General features: G+C 41.4%; 1 pseudogene across 1 annotated transcript; it reads right to left on the bottom strand.

Moving 5' to 3' along the window:
• Positions 1 to 8,939: 8,939 nt before the first annotated feature.
• Positions 8,940 to 18,370, bottom strand: Odad2-ps1 (outer dynein arm docking complex subunit 2, pseudogene 1; annotated as a pseudogene). Its single transcript, XR_015638198.1, has 3 exons — positions 16,987 to 18,370; positions 10,609 to 10,855; positions 8,940 to 9,158 (listed from the first exon to the last, which is right to left on the bottom strand). The product of XR_015638198.1 is annotated as an outer dynein arm docking complex subunit 2, pseudogene 1 (transcript).
• Positions 18,371 to 18,812: the final 442 nt, after the last annotated feature.

The following is an 18,812-nucleotide window of genomic DNA, read 5'->3' as shown; positions in this document are numbered from 1 at the left end:
AAGATGCAACCCACAGACCACAAGAAGCTCAAGAAGAAGGATGACCAAAATGTGGATGCACCCACTCCTTCTTAAAAGGGGAAAAATATCCATAGGAGGGGATATGAAAGCAAAGTTTAGAGCAGCGACTGAAGGAATGGCCATTCACAGCCTGCCCCACATGTGGCCCATAAATATACAGCCACCAAAATGAGATAAGATTGATGAAGCTAAAAAAAAATGCCTGCTGAAAGGGACTGGATAAAGATCTCTCCTGAGAGATGCATCCAGAGCATGTCCAATACAGAGGTCAGTGCTAGCAGCAAATCACCAAACAGAGAACAGGACTCCCTTGCGGGGCAATTAGAGGAAGTGTTGAAAGAGTTGAAGGATCTTGCAACCCCATATGAACAACAATGCCAACAAACCAGTCCTTCCAGGGACTAAACCACTACCTAAAGCAATACATGGACTGACCCTGGGCTCCAACTGCATATGTAGCAGAGAATAGCCTTATTGGAGCACCAGTGGAGGGGGAAGCCCTTGGTCCTGCCAAGGTTGGACACCCAGTGCAGGGGAATATGGGGAGGGGGCAGTAACGGGGATGTATAGGGGGAATACCTGTAAGGGGGAGGGGGAAGGGAGGGAATGGGGGCTTATGGACAGGAAACCAGAAAGAGGAATAACATTTGAAATATAAGTAAAGAAATACATCTAAAAAATATATATTTAAAAAAAAGTGCTGACTGCTATTCCAGAGGATCTGAGTTTAATTCCCAGCAACCACATGGTGGCTCACAACCATCTGTAATAGGATCAGATGCCCTCTTCTGGTGTGTCTGAAGACAGTGACAGTGAATAGATAGATAGATAGATAGATAGATAGATAGATAGATAGATATTAAAAATGGTAAAATAGATAAAATAAAGAGTGGTAGTATGAGATCCAAACACAGCCAGAGAGAGTATCAATAAATCCTTTGAAAAGGAAAAGAATTGCCTGCGCAGCCAACTGGCCCTCTTTCCTGCAGTAGAGAAGACATAGTCCAGTACATCTTTGTCCTCTCTCCTAAGACACAACTGGCTGCCTGAAAGCTCCTCTGTGCTCTGGGAGAGCATCCCTGTAACCAGACTCCATCATTTACAGCCTTACCCTGACATTCCACACCTTTCCATGTACTGACTCAAGCAGTCACATCACAGCCTCTACATTCATATTTTTATTGATGTACATATATTCCTCAATTACATTTTTGATGGCCAAAGTCAGTGTCGTAGATAGTACAATTTGACATCAATTCCTCAGCCTTAATTAATTAAAAAAATCTGCCTCTGGACAGGAACGTAAAGATGTTACTAAGAGAATAGCCCATCACTGACAAAATGGCTCTATAAAAGCAAAGCACATAGTGTAGTTAAAGTTCTACCAAAAATATCTGAGAGAAAAACTCAGCTTCTCTATTTAAACCTACCGTTCTCATCTATCCTGCATAATGAAACCAATTAAGCACTCATTTTGTATCAGTAAAGCTCTGGCAGAGACTCTCAGGAGACATACATATCAAGCTCCTGTCAGCAAGCACTTCTTGGCTTCATCAGGAATGGTGACTGGGTTTGGCGGCTGCATTTGGAATGCATTCCCAAGTGGGGCAGTCTCTGGATGGCCTTTCCTTCAGTCTCTGTTCCACTGTTTGATGCTTACAGATCACCATCAGATTGAGCACTGGGAACCCTGTGGAAGAGTTAGAGAAAGGAATGAAGGAGATGAAGGGATTTGCAACCCCATAGGAAGAACAGCACTATCAACCAGACACCCCAGAGCTTCCAGGGACTAAAACAGCAACCAAAGAGTACAAATGGGGGGACACATGAATCCAGCCACATATGATGCAGAGGATGGCATTGTCTGACAACAATAGGAGGAGAAGCCCTTGGTCCTGTGAAGGCTCATTTCCCCAGTGTAGAGGAATGCCAGGGTGTTGAGGTGGAAATGGGTGGGTGGGACGGGGAGCATCCTCACAGAAGCAGGGAGAGGGTGGGTGAGAGAGGGGGAACTGGGAAAGGGGATAACATTTGAAATGTAAATACATAAACTATGCAATTAAAAATACTAGTAAAAAAAGACACTCGCCCTGCACCCAAATCCCGTGGGAGGGAGAGCTGAATCTTCAGAGAGGCAGACAAGCCTGGGAAACCAGAAGAGACTGCTCTCTGTACATACATCTCGGACGCCAGAGGAAAACACCAAAGGCCATCTGGAACCCTGGTGCACTGAAGCTCCCGGAAGGGGCGGCACAGGTCTTCCTGGTTGCTGCCGCTGCAGAGAGCCCGTGGGCAGCACCCCACGAGCGAACTTGAGCCTCGGGACCACAGGTAAGACCAACTTGTCTGCTGCAAGAAAGCTGCCTGGTGAACTCAAGACACAGGCCCACAGGAACAGCTGAAGACCTGTAGAGAGGAAAAACTACACGCCCGAAAGCAGAACACTCTGTCCCCATAACTGACTGAAAGAGAGGAAAACAGGTCTACAGCACTCCTGACACACAGGCTTATAGGACAGTCTAGCCACTGTCAGAAATAGCAGAACAAAGTAAGTAACACTAGAGATAATCTGATGGCGAGAGGCAAGCGCAGGAACCCAAGCAACAGAAACCAAGACTACATGGCATCATCGGAGCCCAATTCTCCCACCAAAACAAACATGGAATATCCAAACACACCAGAAAAGCAAGATCTAGTTTCAAAATCATATTTGATCATGATGCTGGAGGACTTCAAGAAAGACGTGAAGAATTCCCTTAGAGAACAAGTAGAAGCCTACAGAGAGGAATCGCAAAAATCCCTGAAAGAATTCCAGGAAAATACAATCAAACAGTTGAAGGAATTAAAAATGGAAATAGAAGCAATCAAGAAAGAACACATGGAAACAACCCTGGATATAGAAAACCAAAAGAAGAGACAAGGAGCTGTAGATACAAGCTTCACCAACAGAATACAAGAGATGGAAGAGAGAATCTCAGGAGCAGAAGATTCCATAGAAATCATTGACTCAACTGTCAAAGATAATGTAAAGCGGAAAAAGCTACTGGTCCAAAACATACAGGAAATCCAGAACTCAATGAGAAGATCAAACCTAAGGATAATAGGTATAGAAGAGAGTGAAGACTCCCAGCTCAAAGGACCAGTAAATATCTTCAACAAAATCATAGAAGAAAACTTCCCTAACCTAAAAAGAGAGATACCCATAGGCATACAAGAAGCCTACAGAACTCCAAATAGATTGGACCAGAAAAGAAACACCTCCCGTCACATAATAGTCAAAACACCAAATGCACAAAATAAAGAAAGAATATTAAAAGCAGTAAGGGAAAAAGGTCAAGTAACATAAAAAGGCAGACCTATCAGAATCACACCAGACTTCTCGCCAGAAACTATGGAGGCCAGAAGATCCTGGACTGATGTCATACAGACCCTAAGAGAACACAAATGCCAGCCCAGGTTACTGTATCCTGCAAAACTCTCAATTAACATAGATGGAGAAACCAAGATATTCCATGACAAAACCAAATTTACACAATATCTTTCTACAAATCCAGCACTACAAAGGATAATAAATGGTAAAGCCCAACATAAGGAGGCAAGCTATACCCTAGAAGAAGCAAGAAACTAATCGTCTTGGCAACAAAACAAAGAGAATGAAAGCACACAAACATAACCTCACATCCAAATATGAATATAACGGGAAGCAATAATCACTATTCCTTAATATCTCTCAACATCAATGGCCTCAACTCCCCAATAAAAAGACACAGATTAACAAACTGGATACGCAACGAGGACCCTGCATTCTGCTGCCTACAGGAAACACACCTCAGAGACAAAGACAGACATTACCTCAGAGTGAAAGGCTGGAAAACAATTTTCCAAGCAAATGGTCAGAAGAAGCAAGCTGGAGTAGCCATTCTAATATCAAATAAAATCAATTTTCAACTAAAAGTCATCAAAAAAGATAAGGAAGGACACTTCATATTCATCAAAGGAAAAATCCACCAAGATGAACTCTCTATGCCCCAAATACAAGGGCACCTACATACGTAAAAGAAACCTTACTAAAGCTCAAAACACACATTGCACCTCACACAATAATAGTAGGAGATTTCAACGCCCCACTCTCATCAAAGGACAGATCATGGAAACAGAAATTAAACAGAGATGTAGACAGACTAAGAGAAGTCATGAGCCAAATGGACTTAACGGATATTTATAGACCATTGTATCCTAAAGCAAAAGGATATACCTTCTTCTCAGCTCCTCATGGTACTTTCTCCAAAATCGACCATATACTTGGTCAAAAAACGGGCCTCAACAGGTACAGAAAGATAGAAATAATCCCATGCGTGCTATCGGACCACCACGGCCTAAAACTGGTCTTCAATAACAATAAGGGAAGAATGCCCACATATACGTGGAAATTGAACAATGCTCTACTCAATGATAACCTGGTCAAGGAAGAAATAAAGAAAGAAATTAAAAACTTTTTAGAATTTAATGAAAATGAAGGTACAACATACCCAAACTTATGGGACACAATGAAAGCTGTGCTAAGAGGAAAACTCATAGCGCTGAGTGCCTGCAGAAAGAAACAGGAAAGAGCATATGTCAGCAGCTTGACAGCACACCTAAAAGCTCTAGAACAAAAAGAAGCAAATACACCCAGGAGGAGTAGAAGGCAGGAAATAATCAAACTCAGAGCTGAAATCAACCAAGTAGAAACAAAAAGGACCATAGAAAGAATCAACAGAACCAAAAGTTGGTTCTTTGAGAAAATCAACAAGATAGATAAACCCTTAGCCAGACTAACGAGAGGACACAGAGAGTGTGTCCAAATTAACAAAATCAGAAATGAAAAGGGAGACATAACAACAGATTCAGAGGAAATTCAAAAAATCATCAGATCTTACTATAAAAACCTATATTCAACAAAACTTGAAAATCTTCAGGAAATGGACAATTTCCTAGACAGATACCAGGTACCGAAGTTAAATCAGGAACAGATAAACACACTTAAACAACCCCATAACTCCTAAGGAAATAGAAGCAGTCATTAAAGGTCTCCTAACCAAAAAGAGCCCAGGTCCAGACAGGTTTAGTGCAGAATTCTATCAAACCTTCATAGAAGACCTCATACAAATATTATCCAAACTATTCCACAAAATTGAAACAGATGGATCACTACCGAATACCTTCTACGAAGCCACAATTACTCTTATACCTAAACCACACAAAGACACAACAAAGAAAGAGAACTTCAGACCAATTTCCCTTATGAATATCGACACAAAAATACTCAACAAAATTCTGGCAAAGCGAATCCAAGAGCACATCAAAACAATCATCCACCATGACCAAGTAGGCTTCATCCCAGGCATGCAGGGATGGTTTAATATACGGAAAACCATCAACGTGATCCATTATATAAACAAACTGAAAGAACAAAACCACATGATCATTTCATTAGACGCTGAGAAAGCATTTGACAAAATTCAACACCCCTTCATGATAAAAGTCCTGGAAAGAATAGGAATTCAAGGCCCATACCTGAACATAGTAAAAGCCATATACAGCAAACCAGTTGCTAACATTAAACTAAATGGAGAGAAACTTGAAGCAATCCCACTAAAATCAGGGACTAGACAAGGCTGCCCACTCTCTCCCTACTTATTCAATATAGTTCTTGAAGTTCTAGCCAGAGCAATCAGACAACAAAAGGAAGTCAAGGGGATACAGATCGGAAAAGAAGAAGTCAAAATATCACTATTTGCAGATGATATGACAGTATATTTAAGTGATCCCAAAAGTTCCACCAGAGAACTACTAAAGCTGATAGACAACTTCAGCAAAGTGGCTGGGTATAAAATTAACTCAAATAAATCAGTTGCCTTCCTCTATACAAAAGAGAAACAAGCCGAGAAAGAAATTAGGGAAACGACACCCTTCATAATAGACCCAAATAATATAAAGTACCTCGGTGTGACTTTAACAAAGCAAATAAAAGATCGGTACAATAAGAACTTCAAGACAATGAAGAAGGAAATTGAAGAAGACCTCAGAAGATGGAAAGATCTCCCATGCTCATGGATTGGCAGGATTAATATAGTAAAAATGGCCATTTTACCAAAAGCAATCTACAGATTCAATGCAATCCCCATCAAAATACCAATCCAATTCTTCAAAGAGTTAGACAGAACAATTTGCAAATTCATCTGGAATAACAAAAAACCCAGGATAGCTAAAGCTATCCTCAACAATAAAAGGACTTCAGGGGGAATCACTATCCCTGAACTCAAGCAGTATTACAGAGCAATAGTGATAAAAACTGCATAGTATTGGTACAGAGACAGACAGATAGACCAATGGAATAGTATTGAAGACCCAGAAATGAACCCACACACCTATGGTCACTTGATTTTTGACAAAGGAGCCAAAACCATCCAATGGAAAAAAGATAGCATTTTCAGCAAATGGTGCTGGTTCAACTGGAGGGCAACATGTAGAAGAATGCAGATCGATCCATGCTTATCACCCTGTACAAAGCTTAAGTCCAAGTGGATCAAGGACCTCCACATCAAACCAGACACACTCAAACTAATAGAAGAAAAACTAGGGAAGCATCTGGAACACATGGGCACTGGAAAAAATTTCCTAAACAAAACACCAATGGCTTACGCTCTAAGATCAAGAATCGACAAATGGGATCTCATAAAACTTCAAAGCTTCTGTAAGGCAAAGGACACTGTGGTTAGGACAAAACGGCAACCAACAGATTGGGAAAAGATCTTTACCAATCCTACAACAGATAGAGGCCTTATATCCAAAATATACAAAGAACTCAAGAAGTTAGACCGCAAGGAAACAAATAACCCTATTAAAAAATGGGGTTCAGAGCTAAACAAAGAATTCACAGCTGAGGAATGCCGAATGGCTGAGAAACACCTAAAGAAATGTTCAACATCTTTAGTCATAAGGGAAATGCAAATCAAAACAACCCTGAGATTTCACCTCACACCAGTGAGAATGGCTATGATCAAAAACTCAGGGGACAACAGATGCTGGCGAGGATGTGGAGAAAGAGGAACACTCCTCCATTGTTGGTGGGATTGCAAACTGGTACAACCATTCTGGAAATCAGTCTGGAGGATCCTCAGAAAATTGGACATTGAACTGCCTGAGGATCCAGCTATACCTCTCTTGGGCATATACCCAAAAGATGCCCCAACATATAAAAAAGACACGTGCTCCACTATGTTCATTGTAGCCTTATTTATAATAGCCAGAAGCTGGAAAGAACCCAGATGCCCTTCAACAGAGGAATGGATACAGAAAATGTGGTACATCTACACAATGGAATATTACTCAGCTATCAAAAACAACGACTTTATGAAATTCGTAGGCAAATGGTTGGAACTGGAAAACATCATCCTGAGTGAGCTAACCCAATCACAGAAAGACATACATGGTATGCACTTATTGATAAGTGGCTATTAGCCCAAATGCTTGAATTACCCTAGATACCTAGAACAAATGAAACTCAAGACGGATGATCAAAATGTGAATGCTTCACTCCTTCTTTAAAAGGGGAACAAGAATACCCTTGGCAGGGAAGAGAGAGGCAAAGATTAAAACAGAGACTGAAGGAACACCCATTCAGAGCCTGCCCCACATGTGGCCCATACATATACAGCCACCCAATTAGACAAGATGGATGAAGCAAAGAAGTGCAGACCGACAGGAGCCGGATGTAGATCGCTCCTGAGAGACACAGCCAGAATACAGCAAATACAGAGGCGAATGCCAGCAGCAAACCACTGAACTGAGAATAGGACCCCCATTGAAGGAATCAGAGAAAGAACTGGAAGATCTTGAAGGGGCTCGAGACCCCATATGTACAACAATGCTAAGCAACCAGAGCTTCCAGGGACTAAGCCACTACCTAAAGACTATACATGGACTGACCCTGGACTCTGACCTCATAGGTAGCAATGAATATCCTAGTAAGAGCACCAGTGGAAGGAGAAGCCCTGGGTCCTGCTAAGACTGAACCCCCAGTGAACTAGACTGGTGGGGGGATGGTGGCAATGGGGGAAGGGTTGGGAGGGGAACACCCATAAGGAAGGGGAGGGGGGAGGGGGATGTTTGCCCGGATACCGGGAAAGGGAATAACACTCGAAATGTATATAAGAAACACTCAAGTTAATAAAAAAAAGACACTCATTTTGAATGTAAATACCATATCCTGTCCATGTAAATTTGATTGTAATCACTATAAGAGAACCTAGGTAGAGAGATGCATTAAAAAGCTCTCCAAAATTAGTCTAACATAATACATATATGTATAAATGGGTGTGTTTCTATATCTAAGATATATATATATATATATATATATCACATACATATATTTTACACACACACACACACACACACACACACACACACAAGGATTCATTTAAAACTCTCCAGGTTGTGCCTAATGTTCACATATATGTACATATGTATGTGTGTACATATATGTATACTACAGAAATTTGCATGCCATGAACAATAAACTTGTTCTTTAAAGTTCAATATTATAAACACTTTGGGTTTTGTTGTTATCTGGTATTTAATTTAAGCTTCTCAGTTTTGTGCTATGGTCCCAAAATAGCCATATACAACATGTGAATAAGACATGTAGCTGGCCTGCAATATATCTTTACTCACAAACACTGCAGCTTGAAGCTTATATAACCTGCACAGGCCACAGAATATTATACTTACATTTTTGTCCAGCAATTTTAAAATATAAAAGAAATATTAAAATCATTCTTAGCTCACAGACAATGGGAAAACAATTTACTAGACAAATGACTACCTATTCACATTTTACTAGGTCAGTTCACTACTGAATTGAACTCACATCTTCTTTATTGGTTTTGAAATTTGTGGTCAGAGTCAGAGATATCTTCAAACTCAAGCTGTTTCAGGCCTAGAGGAGGCAGTTGCCTTTGCAGGGCTGATGGACTGAACCGTTCTTCCTTTAGAAAGAAGTGCTGGGTGAATTTGGAGATCATCTGCCGTCATTGCAGGGGGTGCTATTGTACAGTCCAAAATTTGTATGAACTCCTCACTGGTCCCGGTAATTGCTCCATTAGGTCTACCAAAAGCAAGAGATAAGACTTGGCCCACAAGATAATAATTGTAAAAAAAAATGTTAACATAGGCTTATAAAGCAAGTAACCAGTGCCTCATGCACAATAGACTTAGCCCAGCTCTTCTCACGTCAACCTAGACACAAGCAGAAAACACTTCATAACCCAGGAAAAGATGTGGCCTCAAGTCCTAATTTTGCTTTTAAAGTTCAATTTCCAAAACATTTAAAATGTGTATTTGCAATAGTAAATACAGATACAAGAACCCTCAAGGTGGTATTGATTGAGGAAATTATGAAAACAAAATTGAACATGCTGGCTACCAGTCAGAGGAGCAAGGTGGAGAGCAAGGATCATCACATTTTAGGAAGGTTATTGGCACGGCTCTAGAGTCTTGTTTTGGAAGGGAGATTTGAAGAATAAGAAAATGTTTATTACAGTGTTCAAATTAGATAAGTGAATAAAAAAATAACCTTTACTTGAACTATTGAAATAGAGATATAAACCCAAAATTATGTGTATATATATATGTACATACATACATATATGTGTGCATGTTTGTATGCATTTTTAATTACTAAGAGAGTCTGATAACAAGCCAGACTGTTCTACTCATAATAAACAAAAATTGGAAACAGACTAGCTGTCTACGAATGGATGGATGGATAAGGAAAGTTTGGTACATTTACAGGATGGAACATTTCTCAGCTGTTAAAAAATCAAATCATGAAATTTATAGCTAAAGAGTGCATTTAGAAATCAATCAAGATGAATGTGGTTTGTGTTTATTCATTTATATTGAATGTCAGTTGTTAAGTCTTTGATAAGGAGGCTACAATCGATTTAATCCCAGTGGTGAGGTATAGAGCAAACGACTAGAGGAGAGGTTTGGGTCCCACTAAGAGGGAAATAGAATAGATAGTTATGGACGGACAAGGGTGGGTAAGACTGGAAGAGGGGGAATCAAATGGGAAGGTGGAGGTGGAAACTAAATTTAATACAATTAAAAACAACTTTTGGTGAGCTCAAGAGAAAGGGGTATTGAGGATCTATGATATCAGAACTCCTTTTCACAGTTAACTTTGGTTTTTATAATAACCTAGGTAGACATTACTGGAAATGAACAGAGACTTACAAATGTTCAGAAGCTTACCTGGGGCCCCAGTCTTAAACAGGGCCAAAGGTGGCTTCAACCCAAGGTCCTCACTATTTTTACATTTACCCACCCTGGCTCTTAGCGGGGAGCCCTCAGGAGGATTGGACATGGGGACCAGGAGAGGAGTCTGCCTCATCCATTGACCCTATAACATTTCTACAAGCAAAGAGAGCCGACCATCTTTCCAGGTAGGGGACATGTGTATGCTGGTGAAAGGGCCAGCTGCCTCTCTCATTCCAGTTATTAACAGTAAAGACCCACACTCGCCCTCAAACACTGAACCCACACTCCCCTACTGACCTTCCATGGATGAGGTAAGTTGGAGAGACAGAGGGACAATAGTGGTGGAGGCTGGAGTGGCCAGAGACTCCCATCTTCTGGAGAGCTCAGCATCATCCACTTCAGCAGACACAGGGGAGAGGGATGGCATGCCCTCTTCAAGCTCCCCACTGCCTCTGGGAACCTCGACGGTGACCATATGCTCCTGTGTGACCATGGGTAATGTAATGTTCATTGCTTGAGTTACCATTATCATCTCTTGAGTGATGTTTGGAAAGGAAGGAAATATTTTAAAGTAGACTAAATTCCAACATCTTAAATTCACTATGGTTAATAAATTGAAAAAGAGCAGTCAACTCTTTCAGAGACTGAAACAACAAAGATAGCTTGAGAATCAAAGTCTTGTAAACAATGCTACTATTGCTGCCTTGGGAGTTGTGGGGCAATCTAAGGCAGAAATAAAGAGGTTAATGTAAAAACAAATAAACAATAAAAAATTGAAACAAAATAGGAAGATGGCTCCTGAGCTCAGATGCATTTGAATATTAGCTGAATCAGTCTGTTAAGAAATAAACTATACAGAACTATGTCACACTAAAATGTTTCAGAAGTATTTTGCATATTAATGTTCATTTTTGCATACCTAAAAGGTGGAAAGTAAAAATTTTAAAAATTAATAACAAAAACAATAATTACAATAACCAGTGCTCACCTACTTTCTGGGTTGGACAGATAAGGTAGTCAGGGTATGGAGTGTGCTCTTAACTTACCCCCCACACGTGTTAAAGAAGAAGGACAGTAATACCACCCATGGAAACTGTACTGGCTGGTTCTGTGTGTCAACTTGACACGAATTGGAGTTATCTCAGAGAAAGGAGCCTCTCTTGAGGAAATGCCTCCATGAGATCCTGCTGCAAGGCATTTTCTTAATTAGTGATCAACGAGGGGAGGTCCCAACCCATTGTGGGTGGTGCCACCCCAGGGCTAGTAGTCCTGGGTACTATAAAAAAGCAAGCTGAGGAGTTAGAAAACAGAAAGCTGGTGATGATGCAATATGACAAATGTGGCATGTTCCAGGCTCAGCAAAGTAGCAGAACTTGGTAGCTTTAGTCATGTGGCTCTGACTGAGTCAATAATAGAAGGGGTCACAGGGAGCAGCTGAGGCTGGGCACTGTGAGAGGCCAGGAAAGGCCATTGGTAAAGATGCAGCTCAGTTTCAGTTAACAGCCCAGGACTGAAGTGGTCATGCAAAGAAGTTGAGGTTGGCACCATGAAGAGAGCCGATAAGAGGCTATTACTGAACCTGATTGCAGCAGAAGACTCCAGTGTGTTAGAGATAACATTACCATGGGATGATCACCAAGAACAGCAGCAGCAGTGCCGTGGAGTCAACCAGAGCCTAGAGTGCTACAGAGGGCAAAGCTGGAGAAGTGACACAAGACCTTTAGAAAAGCCAGATTATGTGTGGATTCCAGACACTGGAACAGAGAGCTGTGAAGTTGATGTTGCCTTGGAGACCCCAAGATATTAGAGATATCATAGCCATGGGATACCAGCCAAGGAAAGCGGCTGACAGGGAGTGGAACCAGCCCAAGAGAAAGAATAGTTTTGTAGTCATCAAAGCTGAAAGGAGTTGAACATCAGACAAGGAGATGCAGAGCTTGGAGTTTGCCCAGCTGATTTTTGGTCTTGCCTTGGTCCAGGATTTCCTCAGTATGATATTTTGGAATGGTAATGTATATCCTGTGCTATGATATGTTGAAAGTATGTGATCTGCTTTTTGATTTTATCGGCACTTACAGTTAAGAGATTGGATGAATCTGAGAAGAAACTTTGAACTTTAGACTTTTAACATTGTTGAGACTCTATGTGGAAACTTTTGAAATTAGACTAAATGTATTTTGCATTATGTTCTGGCTAGATTTCCCACCCACTCCCACCCCCAATAGACTCATGTGTTTGAACAACCCTGTGGGGGCCAGGGAGTAGAATGTGGTGGTTTACATGCTTGGCCATGGGGAGTGGAACTATTAGGAGGAGTGCCACTCTTGTTGGAGGAGGTGTGGCCTTGTTGGAGGAAGTGTGTCACTGAGTAGGTGGGCTTTGAGGCCTTTCATGCTCAGACTTTGTCTAGTGAGAAAGATAGCCTCCTGACTACTTGCAGAAGAGACAATCTCCTTCTGACAACCTTCAGACCAAGATGTAGAACTGTCAGCTCTTTTAGCACCATGTCTGCTTGGACACTGCCATGCTTCCCGTCATAATAATAAGGGACTGAATCTCTGAAACTGTAAGCCAGTCCCAATTAAATGTTATTTGTAAGAGTTGCTTTGAACATGCCTCTTCACAGCAATAAAATCCAAACTAAGACAGGGTTCAAGGTAAGCCTTGGTTACCCGGTAAGAGACAAAGCTCTTAGCATTATGTTGAAGCTTCTCTCTGTGTATATGTGACTTTCATGCAGTTCATTGTGTGCACCCCTTTTCTTGGTTCCCAAGGCTATGGTGGAGCTGAAAGCTAACTACTGTGGCTTTGGGGTTAAAACCACCTATGGCTGTTTTTTATTAAAAGATCTGCCCAAGATAGGGTCAGGAAGAAAATGGCTGGATAGAAGGGGAGAGAGGAAGCAATAAAGTAGGAAGAAAGGAAAGAGGGTGTGAAGGGCAAGATGAGAGAGATGAGAGGGAGGCAGGAAGAGAAGGAGGGAAAGACAGAGGGATAAAGAGAGAGAGGGAGAGAGATCCACAGTACAGATTCTGGTGACTTCCCATATATGGTCAGGAAGGAGAATTTCAAAGTATACTCTGGTCTGCTGGAGGTGCACCATGATTGAGAAATGGGGAAATTCCTATGAAGGGGACATTGCCTTAAAGTTTCTCTTTCATAAATTATTTGTTTTTAATTATAAAAATGTGTGTGTGTATGTGTGTGTGCGTGAGTGTGCGTGCGTGTGTGTGTGCATGTAGTTATAACATTAGCTAAAAATAAAGGAACATGAATGTTACTCACCATGTTGTATGCTTTCACTCATGAGAATTGCCAAAACAAGTGAGACCAGTGGGTGATAGATTCAGACCATGTATATCTGCCGAATGATTTGGTGTATGCATAACTCAAAATTCTTCAAGCTGCACATTTAAGGTATATGCTTTATTGTAGACAAATTGTTCCAAGTAAATAAAAATACCCAGTACCCACTGCCTCAGTTCATCTGAAAAAGACAGACAGACCAACAAAGAGAGAGAGAGAGAGAGAGAGAGAGAGAGAGAGAGAGAGAGAGAGAGAAAGAAGAAGGAAGGAAGGGAGGGAGGGAGGGAGGGAGGGAGGGAGGAAGGGAAGGAAAGAAGGAAGGAAGGAAGGAAGGAAGGAAGGAAGGAAGGAAGGAAGGAAGGAAGGAAGGAAGGAAGGAGGAAGGAAGCTAAGCAAGCCTGGGGAAGCAAGCCAGTAAGCAGCACCTCTCGGTGACCTCTGAATCAGCTGCTGCCTCCAAGATCCTGCCCTGTGTGAGTTCCTGTCCTGCCTGCCTTTGGTGATGAACAGCAAAGTGGAATTGTCAGCTGAATAAACCCTTTCCTCCCCAACCCGATTCTTGGTCATGATGTTTTGTGCAGGAATATGTTTTGACTAAGACAAAACATATAACCCAGTGGTCAAGAATGCAGACTAAAGAGTCAGTTTACTTGTGTGTGAAGTTTGATTCAACTACTCATGAGCTTTGTGATTCTAAACTAAATATTGAACATCATTGAACAATAAACTTTACAAACTCAACAACAAACCTCAGTTTTCTTAGATATTAAACAAGAACAATAATATTTACCTACTAGTTTTTTAAATTTTTTTGAAACAAGCGAACTCTTTGTATTCCAAACACATAGCAGGTTTTCGACAGATATATTTTTTGTAATTATTTTATTTTATGTGTCCATGGAGGCCAGAAGAAGATGCTTGGATTCCCTGGAACCATCTGATGTGGGCCTGGGAAGCAAACTCATGACCTCTGCAAGAGTAGTCTGGGCTCTTAACCACTGAGCTTGTTTGTAAAGCAGTAGGGAAATGAGGTGGTTATTACTGAAAAACTATTTGATCATTAAAATAGTCTATTATTATCCATTTTACTTTTTCCACTTGTATCTGTAGAAGCCCACAGAAGTCTAAGACATAACAATATGGACTTAACTATATAAAACATACCCTGGGACAACATCCCTTCATGTTCTAGAAACATGAATACTGTGGACAATTGCTAGATAGGCTACATAGCAAGATCCTAACCCAAGTTTTAAAAGCAATGTATAAAATGTTTTCTGGAAGCGTCTATATAAATGTTCACTTTACAGCTATTTTAGTCTTTACAAAATAAACTAGAAGCTGAGCAGGGTAACACACAGCTATAACCAGAGTACTCAAGAGGTGGTGGTGAGAGTTAAGAGTTCAAAACCATCTGAATCTAAGCTGCTCGAAATCCTGTCTCAAAACCCTAAAATGTTAATAGGAATGTATATTATCTAATATCCATCTACCATTTGAATACTGAAAAATTTACCATTTTAATTACATACCAACAAAACATCATAAGCCATGTTACAAACCTGACAGTTTTGATAGTACGCTTACCTGGACCAGGTCATAACGTTTGCACATTCTGAAACAGTTTGAAGTGAGCATATATACTTCATACAGAGTCTTCTGTTCCAGACGATATTATGTAACCAACCACATAAGGAAAGAAAAAATACAATCCATCAACAGCAAAATCAGTGTTTCTAGTCCTTAATATTTGATGATGTGGAGAACAAGAAAAAGTGGAAAATTTGAAATGAAGCAGGTAGATAATTTACATTTTCCATATACTATTTATAGATGATTAAATTTTGGAAAGTAAGGTCAGAGAACCCAAGTGGCTAATTCTACAAGATAAACATCTACCTAGTTATTTTTAGGTAAGAAATGTCAAAGATGTGCACATATTTTGCAACAATGTCTAAATAAGTATAATGCATTGTTGCTAAACTATTTTAATATAGCTGTTCCTTTCATATTTTCAAATGTATTTATATATTTTCATGATAAAACAATCAAAAAGTGTTTGACTACATTGGTTTTAATACTATTGATTAGTTGTCTGAGTCCATTGCTTATAGATACTATCCCACAGAAAATCCTAAAGCATCCCTGACACCTACCCAGGAGACATCAGCTGGATCAACCAAAACAACTAAAATCATCTGCAAGTGCTGCTTAGTGTCCCAAGGAGAGTTGGGGTGTGTACAAATTGTCTCCAGTTGAAGACCTTGACTTCTGTGCAGGATATGATTTTTATGGAATACATGTGATTTGCTTTAATATTTCTGTCTTTGATTAAATCTTGAGTAACTGTTTCTAAGTCACCATTAAAAAAATAAAACTATTTAGGATCATAGCACCACTGTTCTCCGAGAGGTCTCGTCCAGCAACTGATGGGAACAGATGCAGAGACCCACAGCCAAACATTAGGAGGAGCTCAAGGAGTCTTGTGGAAGACTCCAGGGAAAGACTGAGGAAGCTGGCGGTGTCAAAGACACCACAAGAAGTCATACAGAGTCAACTAACCTGGGACGATGGGGCCTCATAAAGACAAAACCACCAACCAAAGAGCATGAGTGGTCTGGACCTAGGCCCCCTACATATTTGGAGCAAACGTGCAGTTTGAATTTCATGTGAGATCTTAACAATCGGACCAGGGGCTGTGTCTGACTTTGTTGCTTGCCTTTGGATCCCTTTACCCTAAGTGAGCTGTTGTGCCTGACCTCAGTGGAAGACAATGTGCTTAGTCCTACCATAACTTGATATGCCAGGGCAGGTTGGTATCAAGGGTGTGGGCTCTCCCCTTATCTGAGAAGAAGGGGATGGGGGATGAAATAAAAGGAATATAAGGGTAGGACTGGGAAGAGAGGAGGGAAGGGGGGTGTGATCGGGATATGAAATGAATGAATGAATGAATGAATGAATGAATGAATGAATGAATGAAACCCAAGCCAAATATGATGGCACACATCTATAACCCTACCAATCAGGAGGTAAATGAAGGAGAATAGTCATGTTTGAGGTCAACAGGACAACATGGTAAGTTCAAAGTAAATCAGAACACACAGGGAGGTCCCGTCTCAAAACCAAAGTAAACAAATAAACAAAATACACAGCTGGGTATGGTGGCACACATCTGTAGTCATAGCAGTTAAGGGCAAAGGCAGGAAGACAGTAAATTAAAAGAATCCTTACAAGATCCCATCTCAAAAACTTTCAAATCTAACTATGTTTTTTATAAGATCCAAACTGACAGTTTCCAAAATAATTGAACTTGGCATATGCTTTTCTGTTGTTTTAATTTTTTTTCTCTCTTCTCACATCGTTTAACACATTTCTTGCTGCCTGCTGTGGTACAGACACACATTGAGAGGTAGAAGATTGCAGTCTCTGAGGAAAGCTCAGTCCTGTCCCACTGTGTAGAAGCTCTAAAGCCTCCTGCACTTGAGAACAGCTTCATAGTGGAAATCTCAGGGTCATCTACCAGACTCATGGGAGTGAAGGTAATTTTATGGATCAAGACTGGTGACCTACCATCCCCCATTGCAGTTACAAGGGCTGTTCCCAAGGGTGTTTCTCCTCCCGGGAGCCCTGGAGCCACCTTTGCAACCTCTGTGGAAGTGGGGCTCTCCTCAGTCCCCTCAAAGCTCTCAGAGTTTCCATGCGGTTGCTCTGTTCTCACTTGAGTCTCTGCATTGTCTCCTGACTCTGGGGGCCTCCCTAGACTTATGCTCTCAAATTTGGTGCCATCCCACTCCTCGCTGAAGACAGAAGAAACTGGATCAGGTGTACTGACACTCACTGTGACCTTAGGGTTTCCCAAAACACTGTCAGCTGTTGTCTCAATAGTCAGGACTTTCTTGGGGAGTGTCACCAAATACTTAGTGGTATTGCTCTCGACATTGTCAACTGCCATCTCTGAGGACCTCTCCCTATCAGGCTTCATCTCTCTTGTGGAATCAACATGGGGAAAGGCAGTAGTTCTCATGGCTACATCTGCTTTGATGTTCTCAGTTTCTTTGGTATTTATAGAAGAAGGAGGTGACTTTCCTAAGCTAACTGCTTCCTGACTTTCAGTTGCAAACACCTGGTTATCTAAATACTCCAGGAAACCATGGGCTCCATCTGTGATCCCTTGTACCATGGACTGGGTGCTTGAACTGCTGTAGGGTTCCTCCTGGTCAGGATTCAGAGAAGCAGGTGAAGAAGATACAGCAACAGTTAACATGGACTTGGAAAGGCTGTGCTCAGGAGACATTCTTTCAAGCTGGCTGGGGCCATGCTCTTGGTCACTGGTTGAATCCACTGGCTCACTAGAAGAGTAAACACCAGTGCTGGTAGCATACAGTAGCCCAGCTCCTGCAAGGTGACTCTCTCTGCTCACAGAGAATACTTTATGTAATGGTGTCACTGACGGTCCTGCAGAGAGTCCCATGGGAGCATCAGAGGACATCTGCTGGGGTGTGTACTTTGGAGCAAAGGAGATGTTTCCTTGGCCATCTGTGTTCATCTTCTGGGGCTGCTCCTTCTCTGCATAAGCGTGTGATGTTTCCCTCCTTTCCACCTGTGGGAAAGCTCGACATCCTGTGGCCAAGGTGAGGAGGAGAATGCTGCAGAAAGCCACACAGGAGGGCAGCAGAGTTGGTCTGCTCATAGTGGGAGGAGAAAATTGGTTGAAGGAGTCGACAATTCCAGTAACTGAGTCCTGTAGGCAAGTAAAGCACAGCACACTGTCATGTGGATGTGTTTTGTAAATAATATGTTTTAAGTCAAACTAGAAGTGCCATGACCTCCTTGACCTCCTTAAAAAGAAAGGAGGTCAGAGATAGTTGTTCTATTCCTTTGTACTCTTGAGACAGTTCACTTTCTCCTGTTTGTAGCAGGAACAGTGGGGCCCCCACTATGTAAATGCTGGGGGCTGTGTGGTTGTACAAACATCTTCTGCAGGAGGACCAAATCGAGGACTGCCAGAGTGACCAAGGATTGGTAGTGCAAATAATTCCAGCCAATCAAGAACTGCTGTTCATAAGAGACGCTTTCTTGGGGGCATGGGTGGGGGGTATTGAAGGAGCTTGCGGCAGTGCTCAGATGGTCCTGCCTCAGCATTTCTTACCTGCTCCTGGATTCTCTGTCCTTCACTCTGTGCC

Source organism: Rattus norvegicus, chromosome 15 (genome assembly GCF_021556685.1).
Source record: "Rattus norvegicus strain SHRSP/BbbUtx chromosome 15, alternate assembly SHRSP_T2T, whole genome shotgun sequence".
Classification (NCBI taxonomy): Eukaryota; Metazoa; Chordata; class Mammalia; order Rodentia; family Muridae; genus Rattus; species Rattus norvegicus.
This window is presented reverse-complemented; position numbering and strand designations above follow the sequence as displayed.